The sequence below is a fragment of the Aquarana catesbeiana genome, linkage group LG05 (genome assembly GCF_042186555.1).
Source record: "Aquarana catesbeiana isolate 2022-GZ linkage group LG05, ASM4218655v1, whole genome shotgun sequence".
NCBI classification, from domain to species: Eukaryota; Metazoa; Chordata; class Amphibia; order Anura; family Ranidae; genus Aquarana; species Aquarana catesbeiana.
In genome coordinates, this window is record NC_133328.1 from 324,693,308 (window position 1) to 324,705,977 (window position 12,670).

Genomic DNA, 12,670 nt, shown 5'->3' on the forward strand with positions numbered 1-12,670 from the left:
AATTAATTTTTTTCTTTTTAATTTTCTATGTTTAGTTCATTTGCACCGTTAAAATCCCTTCATTTTCCTTGCCATTTATAACTATGTCCAGGGATGTGGTGCCTACCCAATAGGGTGTTTCACCATTAATCGGAACCGAAACCTTTGTACTGTAAATGTCTGTGGCTACCTGGAAATGTTCCATACACAGATAGTGTATAGAAAGCCTCCAAAATATGTAATTTGCTGCTTGTGTGATTGGCTTACTGATTTTCCCAGAAGTCTGCACTAAGATACAAGTCAGCTTTTTGGCATCCCCTGCAACAAAAATGTAATTTTTGATGAGACACTCCCAAAGGGAAATCATGTTTAAAAAGTGCAGGCCCTGCCACTTTCCTTGTTAGAACCCTGCAGGTGAGAGCAGCTGAATGATAATTATAAACCACTCCCATAAAGATTCACTCTGAACATGGACACAGGAAAACAAACTGCTATTTCTTCAGATTAATAAAAGGTAGGACTCTGCAACAAGAATTGTTAAAATACCTGCAAGCTACATAGACCACACAGAGGGGAATGTTTTTTTTTTCTCCACAAAAGTGGAGTTACTCTTTAAATTAACTGTGGAAAATATAGCATCCTAAGTTTGTGTGCTCTTTGTGGGCATGCTCAAATTTAAAGTTTGACATGTTGGATATCTATTAACTTGGCACAGCCTCATCTTTTATATTTTACCAAACATTGGGTAATATATAGAATTTGTGTGCCCTAAAATTAACTAAAATGTATTCTATCCTGACAATTTTGTGCTTGAAACTACCATTATTTTATTCATCAGGGTTTTAACTAATAGACTAATAAACTAATACATTTAACTTTAGGCCTAAAAGGATTTTTTAAACATATTTAAACTTATGTACAAAAAACACAAAAAAGTCTCTGACAGTGGAAGGGTTAAATAGGTTAAGCTCCTTCCATTGTTAGTACAGTTTGGCCACACTCACAATTTGGCGTGGCATACCGAGCACCACTTCACTGCAAATATTTTTTTTTCTTTTGCGGGGGTGTTAAAAAATGATTGAGCCCTGGACGCTAGATATACTAGGTATGCTACTGAGAAAAACAATTATTTTTACCCATTAGGGTTGCACCAATACTGATACCAGTATCGGTGCCGATGCTGAGCATTTGCACGAGTACTCGTACTAGTGCAAATGCTCCGATACCTAAAAACTATACCTTTGTGGTGCAGTTTGAGCCCATACAAAATGAATGGGCTGAAATTGCATTGCAAAGAATCACATGCAATTTGAAAAGGAATGCTGTGCCATTCCTGTCTGAAGCACATGCTGTTTCCCCCACCACTGCTGTGTGAACTTAGGCATGTCATAGGGGTTAAGGATTTAGCTATGGATTAAATTAAATGAAAAAATATTTTTTTTTAAATTTGGATATAGTATAGCTAAAACCTGTGAGGTGTTTTTCTGCATCTGTAGTTTATTAAGGAGAAAAACAGTTTTTCTTCAACACATGAAAAGATTATTCTTTTTTTACATGCTTTAACACTAAATGGTATGGATTGTTATTCTAGCAATACAAAAACTTCACAGGGATTCCTGAACCTCCCTAACTAAATTCAAAGTTAAAATAAAAGTTTATTTCTTTTTTAATATAAATCTTTAAACTCCTCTTGGGGCTGCTTTTAAATATACTTATGTATTTCACCACCACCCCTGGCATAGCATGGGTTAAATTCAAATTTTCACTGAGCCCAGGTTCACATATGTGCGATCTCAGACATCGCATGTGATTCGCTCCCACACCTCAGGGGCCGATCACATGCGATGTCTCTGCATTGCGAGTTCATCTATACAGTTATATGGCTGAACTCGCTTTGGATTTTCACGAAAATAGTGTAGGGACTTTTTTTCCCGCACTAGAATTGGATCCCATTGGTGTTCTCACCCATACGATCTGATTCATGTGCGAGTTCACAGTTTGCACTGTGATCTGTGAACCGATCTGGGGGTGTCATTAACATTGTATTGACACCCGCAGAGGGCAGTGTGAACTGCCTGCGGGAGAGATGCGATGCAGGAATAGAATAGGAAGATGCGAGAGATGCGATGCAGAATAAATTAAGAGATGAAAGCTATTGGCTACTGCCCCTTTTATAGACCCGACGTACGTGTTTTACATCACCACGTTCAGAACGATCGGATTTTCCGACAACTTTGTGTGACCATGTGTATGCAAGACACGTTTGAGCCAACATCGGTCGGAAAAAATCCATGGATTTTGTTGTCGGAATGTCCGATCAATGTCCGACCGTGTGTACGGGGCATAAGGCATAAATTATTTATCATATCTATATGTATATGATTTACAGTATAAGAAGACAACTAAAATATTTCTCTTTCTTTCTTCTTAATGACTCAGTAGAATATACTGATACTTCAAATAATAGTAATCACCATTTTATCACTACATGAGTTATTCATTTTAATAGTATTTACCCTAAACCATGTTCATATTCCATTCCTATACTCAGTTTTTAAAAGTCTGCCTTGACAACAAATATCTCAGGCACTGTTTTTCACCTCATAAAATAAAAAAACCTCAACAAATTACTGCTTGCAGTTTTGTTTTAATTGTGTTATAATACTATCATCTGCCTTATGTTTTATATCATATTGTGAAGCCAATACATGAAAATATGTAAAATGTAACAGAGTATGTTGTAATGCATTAAAATACAATGGAAGTGCAGTACAAACGAACTAAATTTACAAATTCTTTGAGTACTTATCATGACAAATGTATTGGTTGTATCTGATATTGCTGATAAAATATATGAATGCTTTTTTTTAACATTTTTGCTTAACATATAAAACCCATAATTATAAAATACATGTAATGTAACACCTTTGACAAGTCAACAGATTTTTTTTTCTCTACAAATTAATCTAAGGTAATTACCTATTAATTTGTGTTAAATGGAATGGCACAATTGGTAATTTGTGAAAACATGAATATTAAATTACTTTATCTTAGAAAAGTACATTTTTGGTAGTTCTCTCTTTGTCCACGTATAGGATTTTCAAGCGCTACTTCTAAGATGTACTATGCAGTGTAATTTTAGTCTTAGGACTAAAATGGCATTTTAGTTTTAGTCCCATTTTAGTCTTCTGCAATTGTTTTAGTTTTAGTCATATTTAGTCGACTAAATCTCCAGTACATTTTAGTCGACTAAAATGTCCTACGTTTTAGACGACTAAAATCTTCAGTACATTTCAGTAATTGCAATTTAGTTTTAGTCATAGTCTTTTGACTAAAATGGCATTTTAGTTTTAGTCTCATTTTAGTCTTAGGACTAAAATGGCATTTTAATTTTAGTCTCATTTTAGTCTTTTGACTAAAATGGCTTTTAGTTTTAGTCGTATTTTAGTCATCTCAATTGTTTTAGTTTTAGTCGTATTTTAGTCGACTAAAACGTTTTAGTCGTTTTAGTCGACTAAATTAACACTGGTACTATGATATTTAAAATCCTATATATATATATATATATATATATATATATATATATATATATATATATATATGTTTATACAACTTAACGTAAAATGTATGTAATAGTTTAAAACTGATGTAATATATGACTTTTCTAGCTCATAGATTTAGGTGTCAAGGAGTGATTTTGAAGGAAAAAGACTGAATTAGGCTGCCTTTTATATAATGCACCACAAAAAAAAGGATCAGGTGCCAAAATGGAAAAAAAACAGGTCCAGGGAATATCGTCACACGTACAGTTCATAGCTGCAAGAGATAACCCTTGGAGAGGGTAGCAAGAAAAAAACATCAAGTGGTCTCCGTATAAGCACTAGGAACTTGTGAAATATGTCCTGGAGGTGCACAGTGCCCAATTGAGGTAAAAAAAAAAAACAGCTCATTAGAGTTCCATAATAGTAAAAATTGAAGATTCATTAAATGACCATAACATTACAATAAAAACCACATTAAAAAAGACCACAACTGGCCTCTATGAAGGTATCATATTGTCTAAACAATCCTGACTGAGTGGCTCCACTGTAGCCAATTATATACCATAGCCAGCTATTGTGCCAAATCCAGCAATAGATGCAATGTGGAGGCTACTTAAAAGATGATAGAGATAGTTACTGGAGCCATTTTTTTTCAAATACTGCTGCTTAAAATTAAATATTTAAATTGAAATATGTAAAATTCTGGCAAGGTACCGGGGTCTGTATTTATTTGATAAATGTTTATAGAAGCAAAACAATGATAAATTGCATTTTATATAAATTGTACTACATTTCAAAAAAAAAAAAAAAAAAAAAAAAAGAGACCTAGAAACGATATTGCTTCATAGACGCATGGTCATTATCAACAAAAAGTCCAAACATTTCATGGTAATTTCTGAATGTTTTAGTCAAAAGGAAACAGTCAGAATCCACCCTGTATTGGTACAGCCTTAGCAGAGAGAATTATGAATGGTAGTCATGGGTATTGCACTAAGCCTCTTCATGACTAAAGGTTATATTTTGGTTAAATGATGGGCCCCAGTGGTATTCATCCCAGAGTTCTAAGAGAACTTACAATATAGTTGTGGGACCATTAACAGATCTTTTTTAATCAATCTCTTCTAACAGGAGAATTTCCCCATGACTGGTGAACAGCTAATATTGTACCTACACACAAGAAGGCCAGAAAGGTAGAAGCTGGCAATTACAGGTCAGTCCTGAAGGATCATTGATCACTTAAAAACATACAACTTGCTGGACCCAAAGCAGCATGGCTTTACTGAAGACAGATCGGAATTAATTCTTTGACTATAGCACTAATTTTTTTAACCAGGGTGGGCCTGTGGACATAGCCTATCTTGATTTCAGAAAGGCATTTGATACAGTTCCACATAATGATCTAATACAAAGTTGTACAAGCTAGGATTTAACTCTTGGGTGGTTCAGTGGATATGCAGTTGGCTAAAGGACAGATACCAGAGTGTGGTTGTAAATGGGGTTAATTCAGGACAGAGACCAGTCACTAGTGGTGTACCAAAAAGTCTCTGTACTAGGTCCTGTTTTTTTACTTTATATGAAACTGATATCACTAAAGGGTTGTTTGGTAAGGTATGCCTTTTTTGCTGATGACACAAAAGTGTGCAATAGGGTTGATATCCCTAGAGGTGTCTGTAACATGGAACATGATTTGGCATTGCTGGAAGGCTGCAGTTCAATGCTTCTAAATGTAAAATAATGCACCTAGGGAAAAAACATCCCTTGACAGTGTACAACATTAGGGGTACAACATTGGCCTGCACTACAGAGAAAAAAGATCTGGGAGTACTTATCTCAGATGATTGCAAAATGAGCAAACAGCGTGACCAGGCAGTGGGAAAAGTGAATATAATTCTGGGATTCATCACTAGAGGGATCTCCAGCAGGAGGTGAGAGGTCATCAATCCCCTATATACATCTTTAGTTAGATCGCATGTAGAATGCCCATGTCCAGTTCTGGAGATCTCACTTACAAAAAGATATTGATAAGACAGAACAATCCAGAGACAGGTAACAAAAATGGTAAAAAGTCTGAGGAATAAAATATAGCAGGAGTGACTTCAGGAACTTAATATGTACAGCCTGGAGGAAAGAAAGGAAAGGGGAGACATGACTGAAACCTTTAAATACATCAAGGGGATGAATAAGGTTCAAGAGGGCAGTATTTTCAATATAAAACCAAGATCAAGAACACATGGGTTATTAGAGGGCAGAGTCAGTCAAAAATAAGTGACTCCAAATATGCTTGGGACAAATATAGATCTTTAAAAAAAAAACAAAAACAAAGAACAACCCCCCAAAAAATACAAAAATATCTATGTTTAAAAAAACAGGCAGCCTTGATGGACCACTTATGCAACGTACACACGGTCTGACTTTTTGACCAGACTTGTCCGACGGACGCCGACGGACAAAATCCGGCGGACAATCCGATTGTGTGTGGGCTTCACCGGACCTTCAGTAGACTTTTACAGTCGCAAATCTGACGGACTTTAGATTTGGAACATGCTTCAAATCTTTACGTTGTAACTCCGGCGGACCCAGAAAACCGCTCGTCTGTATGCTAGTCCGACGGACAAAAACCGACGCTAGGGCAGCTATTGGCTACTGGCTATCAACTTCCTTATTTTAATCCGGTGTACGTCATCACGTACGAATCCGTCGGACTTTGGTGTGATTGTGTGTAGGCAAGTCAGTTCGGTAAAAAAGTCCATCGTAAGTCCGTCAAAAGTCCGTTGAAAGTCCGCTGGAAAGTCTGTCAGACAAGTCCGGTCAAAAAGTGCACCTGTGTGTGTACACGGCCTTAGTCTCTTTTCTGCTGTCACTTTTCTATATTTCTATGAAATGATTTACTTAACAAATTAAACCAAATCAAGACAAAATCATGTTCTCTAATATACTGCATATCTATCTATCTATCTATCTATCTATCTATCTATCTATCTATCTATCTATCTATCTACTGTATATATATATATATATATATATATATATATATATATATATATATATATATATATTGTATTGTTACCAAAAATAAATATTTCCAATTTGCTTTTCTCTTTTTGGGAAACAGGTTAACAGTTCTTATTGAGTGCCCATATGGCTTAGGTTATGTTGCCCATTCATGACTGTAATAATAAACAGATCAGATACAGTAATGACAATGCAAGAGTAGAATTCCAGTGGCAATCCATTAATGGAAAAATGCTAATAATGTTTTCACAATTTAGCTTTAAGGTGACAAAGTCCAACCTCCAAAACAATGTGTTGGTCTTCATTTGGGTACAGTAACTGCATTTTTAAGATCAAGTTAGAATTATGAAAATGTTCTGCAAAGCTTAATAGTAACTGCCTATGCCTACCCACAAATACAGATTGGGACTGTCAGTGAATTCTACCTAATGCAAGGGTCTCAAACTGGCAGCCCCCCAGCTGTTGCAAAACTGCAAGTGCCATCATGCCTCTGCCTGTGGGAGTCATGCTTGTAACTGTCAGCCTTGCAATGCCTCATGGGACTTGTAGTTTCACAACAGCTGGAGGGCCACCAGTTTGAGACCCCTGACCTAATGCATGGCTGACAGCATTGTCACTGTTGATTTACAAGCTTGTAGCTTGTCACTCAGTGCTTGGTGACACCTAGTCTTGCCCACTGCTTTGTTGGTTAAAAGCACTGCTGGAACCATGCCACTGTAAGCTGCACTGTCTAGGCAGAGGAAACATGTGAGACACAAATGAAAATGTTTTTTCTTCACTTGTTAACTTTTTCATATTACTACTGTTGCCAATTATATTAAACATTTTGGATGCCTTTGTTTACTTAAAGCTTTTGCCATTAAAGTTTGTTTTTCTAAAATAATAAACATGTTATACTTACCTGCTTTGTGCAATGGTATTCCACAGAGCGGCCCCAGACTTTCTCTGCTAGGGTCCCCTGCTGGTGCTCTCCATTCCTCCTTTGCTGTGTGTACCAACCATAGCAAGCTGTGTACTATGGAGACCCACATGCAGGCACGCTCCTGAGCCCTCTGCTTCCTTTTCACAGGCATTGTTTGTCAGCATTAGGCTCAAATAAATAGGAAAGGAACAGAGACCTGTGCCACTGCCAACAGGCACAGTGCTGGGTTGAGATTGGACTCAGGTAAGTATATCAAGAGGTGTCGGGGGGAATGGTGATACAAATGCTGGGACATTTGTCACAATAACGCAGGGAACACATTAAGGTAAATAAAAAAGTCTTTCCATTACAGCCACTTTAATACAAACACATGCAGTGATGTAATTATAGCCACACAAGATGAAATTATGTAATTATAGCTATAGAATAGAGGACCCAAATCTGTCTGGTCACATGATAATTTATACAGGTAGCAACAGCATTTAGCACTTTAGCAACAGCATTTACCAACTATAGCTAGAGAAAATTAAAATATATGTACACATACAGCTGAATTTTGTGCATTTATTTAAAGCAGTGTAAGATGCAAATATGGCGTCTGTGGAGGAGGAGGAGGGAATATGTAAGGTGACCAGGTAAGGTAAGGAGGTCAAAATGAACCAAAACATAACTAAGATGCTGTAACTTATCATATTGCCTTTTTAAAACATAAGGTATGTATGTGTCATTACTTTTATCACTACAACTTTTAAACCTAAAAGTTGTTTATTTCTCATGTAATGATAGTATGCAGGGCCATGTAGATAACCCTGCTATGTCACAGTGGACAACTCTGAGACTCAGTACCATAATACAACTTAATATACCACTTATCCAATTTACATGTAGTCACTTCAGGCCTGTTACACCCCTAAGTGTCATATACTATATGGACACATGGGTTCAATGAAGTTTGATTTTGGCACCAACAGCAAGAGAAAAACCTTTCAGACTATATAAGAGGGCCAAAATTAATTATAAAAAGACCCTCTATTAAAAAAAAAATTTGAATCATATGTAGATCCTTGAGCATAAAAGTATTTTTGCAGCTTAGAACAAATCAAAGGTTTAAATACATAAACATCAGATAGATAGATTCCTGTTTAGGCCACAATTCACCATAACTACTAGTGCTATGAGTAAGCACCAGTAGTTATGGTGTGAAACATGTTAGCAATCTATTTTATCTTTTGCTGTATGGATTTTGACTAATAAAGATATTATCGTTGGAGTGCAGCCATCCGGATTCAATTTTTCTTTGTATAGATAAGAGGAGTGGGGGAAGTTTTCTGCAGTCTTAACACAATTCCTGTGCTAGAGTGATTATTCTACTTCTCAGTAAATACAGTACAGTGAGTTAATACTGTCATGCTAGGACAGGTAGTACATTACTGGCAGGATCACCTCACAAGCAAAAGCCGAAAGACACAAAATCAAGGCTTTAATAATCTGCAATATATTAAATTATTGCTCTTGGGTTTGGATATACTTTAAGTGTTTGGCAGAAAGGAAGTGTAAGGCATACTGTACACATAAGGACACGCAAAGAGAAAATAAGTAATTTATAGATTAGAAATAGAGAGGAATTAGGCCTAGGGAGCAGAGAGAGACAAAGAAGTATAAGAATGGGTGGCGAAAGACGTATAAACCTAATAGATACAACTGAAGGACGGAGTCAATAATATAGCCTAATAAATAGAAAGATATTGTTTTAAAATACCAAGCTATGTAAATCTGAAATATAATTTCCAATTCAATAATAAAAGACACCTTCACAAACGTGGATCTTAAGCCACATAGTCTTATACATTGTGCATGCTCCTGTATTATTAGGCCTCATTCACACTTAAGCATAGCATTTTCAGGTAGAAAGTCGTGCGATTTTACCATAATTTTTACCGCTATTTGCTGTGATTTTGATGCATTAGTGCCGCAATTTTGTACAGGTCAAAAGGTCACCAATTTAAAAAGCATGAAAAACACCCAAATCTGCCTAAAAAAAAAGCCCCATTCTGCCTAAAAAAAAGTTCTAGAACTTTTTTGAGCTTCAGGCATTTTGGAGCTTCTGGCTTCAGGCTTTTTGGAGTGGAGATGTAAACCATTTCCATAGAGAATAATTGATTTTTTCCCCTTCAGCGTTTTGTAGCTTCAGGCTTCAAGCTAAAAAATGCTCAGGTGTGAATGGGGCCTGTGATGTTTTCCCTTTTTTTCATACCTGCTAAGTGATAAGCTGTGAAAGAGCTATGGCCACAGGAGACCTAAGCTTCAAAAATATGCACACAAATTTAGTAGCTAGTGTCCGAAACTATAAAATAAATAACATAAATAAATAAATAACAAGGGCACTTATATAGTTGAAATGTAAAAGTTGTGTTAACTAGCTTTTATTAAGAACATTAGACATGCATAAAGGCTTAAAAGGATGACAGATGGTAAAACAAAAACAAAAAACACAGAGCACATAAGTTACACCTAATTTTATTATAGGTGTAAGATGACTTATAACATCAGACTCACCAGAAATTAAAATTTAAAATAGATATATACCATGCTCTAATTAATTATAGCTTAGAATGTGCAGTATCACAAGTGTATCAGCGACCACAGCAGGAAACATTTTTAAAACACTCACATTTTTTTTTTCAACTTTCAGCAAGTTGCTTTCTTTTTCCATGACAAAATGACAGCTTTATTACACTTGGCGATGACAATTTGCAAATTAGTGTTAGAACAATATTAAGAGCAATGACTAAATGGATCTAGCAGTAAGGTAAACATGAGAGTTGTAATGGGTTTACTTTAGCTTGTGGTAAAATTGCATGTCTGTATTCGGTCTGGCAAGTACCACTTTCCTATGAAAAATTCCCAGATTTTACCTGTGTGTGTGGTTTAACCCTTAGTATATGTATATATATATATATATATATATATATATATATATATATATATATATATATGTATATATAAATGTATGTGCATGTGTTTATTATCTCTTACATTCACTCTTACATTTTATAATAATAATAATAATGTATATATATATATATATATATATATATATATATATATATATATATATATAAATTAAATGATACAGACATGTCATACATGTTATATGTAGTGTGTTTATTACTCTTAGTTGAATATACATATATAAGTATATATAAATACATACATATATATGTGTGTGTGTGTGTGTGTGTGTGTGTGTGTGTGTGTGTGTGTGTGTGTGTTTATTAATGCTTACACTCACTCTTACATTTTATATATAAAAAAAAAAAAAATTATATATATATATATATATATATATATATATATATATATATATATATATATAGTGTGTGTATATACAGTATATGTATATATAATTAAATGATACAGATGCTGCATACATGATATATACCTATCTATATATCTATATCTATCTATATCTATATATATATAATATATATGTGTGTGTGTGTATTACCCTTGGTTGAATATACATACACAAGTATATATATATATATATATATATATATATATATATATATATATATTTATGAAGTGTGTGTGTGTTTAGTTCACCCTCAGTTGAATATATATATACATAAGTAAATATTTTATATATATATATATATATATATATATAGTGTGTGTGTGTATTAACCCTTAGTTGAATACTACAGACATGTCACACATTTTTAATCTGGGATATGGCAAACGTCACTCTGAGAGACATCATATAACATCATATGCAGACATTCAGGAACTATGATGATTTGCAGCACTATCGTGTTAACATCTTCCAACAATGTAAGGCTTGCATCTACTGACCAAAAAAAAAAGCCTAGGCAGCCAAACGATATGCTTCCATGTCTCTCCCTTATCTATGTCTGTGGTTTGCTGAGTACATTCCACAGACGATCCAGTGCCCGAACAAACAGAATAGTCTATGATCCCAGCCCTGCACTACATCTATATCACCACTGACACGACAAGGAGTGAACTGAGGGAAGTTAGTCCATTGTTTAGGGATTTTTTTCTCTTTAAATAACTCCACATAAACATCTGATCCCAAGCTTTTGTTTCCCTGTTCCATAAAAGAGCACTGATGAAGCTGGAATCCCTATGCCTCCAGAGCCCAGCAGCTTGTATCTAGCATTGAATGCTCACCCTTCCAGGACGGAATGTCTATGCTAATGAAGTGTAGCAGTTTTGTTGTGCTCCCCGATGTGCATGCCATAGACGTGTTGTCAGTGACAATCTACAGACAATCGTACAGTCAAAGGAAGCACAGTTGTGTGACAAACATTCTTTTCGGATACTAGGAAAGCACATAAGAAGCTTGCTGCGCTGTCTCTTATCTCTGCAGTCCTATCCTCTCCAGCAGCTAAACAAACAAGCGCCGGTGTATTTCTCCTTACCTTGGCTGACTTTGCCCTAACGAACTTATTTTTTGGAGACGACAAATGGGGAGTTAGTGATCACCCTCATCATGTCCTCAGAGAGGAAAAGCGACTCCAGACTCCGGCACCGTGCAAACTCCACAAGGCTCAGCTTGTCTGCTCAGCCGCTACTGCAGCTCATTGGGGCCGCTCCGATTGGTTACTGATCACTGGCCAGCCTCCTTTTTCTTCTCCTCCCTTCTGCTTTCTTAGTGAGCTTTCTCCTTCTTTTTTTTTTTTTTTTTGCTTGGCTTTTTATTCCCTTTTATGCTTCTTCTCCTTTAGCTGGAGCCTTGTACAGGTTGGGGATGCAGCAGCGGGAGCTGAGCAGAGAAAAGAGAAGCCTCCATTCCGTGTAGGAAGAGCAATAAAAGAGCAGCGGCGTCGCTGTCCAGCATTTCAGGAGGTTAGGCGCACCTTCCAGGTCTTGTGTACGAGAAATGACAGCACAGCTCGGGCAGCATTGTGAGTGAGGGGGCTGTACACACACACACACACACACACACAGGGAACAAATGGGGGGGATGCTTTACTGGCAGCTGGAGGTGTACCAAAGTGAGGAGATGCAAGGAGGTGGAGGCACATGTGTGACAAGATGCTAATATGTTCTTCTATTCTTCCTGTTTATCACGGACTGCTAAACATCCAGCTGCTGGCTCATCCATCAGTCCCATGCTGCATGGAATATTGGGGATGAGGAATGTCCTTTTGCACCCTTCGACCCTGAATTGATGGACTGCTTGCAGCAA

The 12,670-nt window shown here is 36.2% G+C and overlaps 1 protein-coding gene across 1 annotated transcript in view; it reads right to left on the reverse strand.

The window, feature by feature from the left end:
• Positions 1–12,458, reverse strand: part of CDH18 (cadherin 18) — a 1,382,204-nt gene extending 1,369,746 nt beyond the window's left edge. The window contains exon 1 of the mRNA XM_073630863.1: positions 11,901–12,458. The gene's annotated coding sequence lies outside the window, so the exon portion shown is untranslated. The remainder of the gene's footprint in view (positions 1–11,900) is intronic.
• Positions 12,459–12,670: the final 212 nt, after the last annotated feature.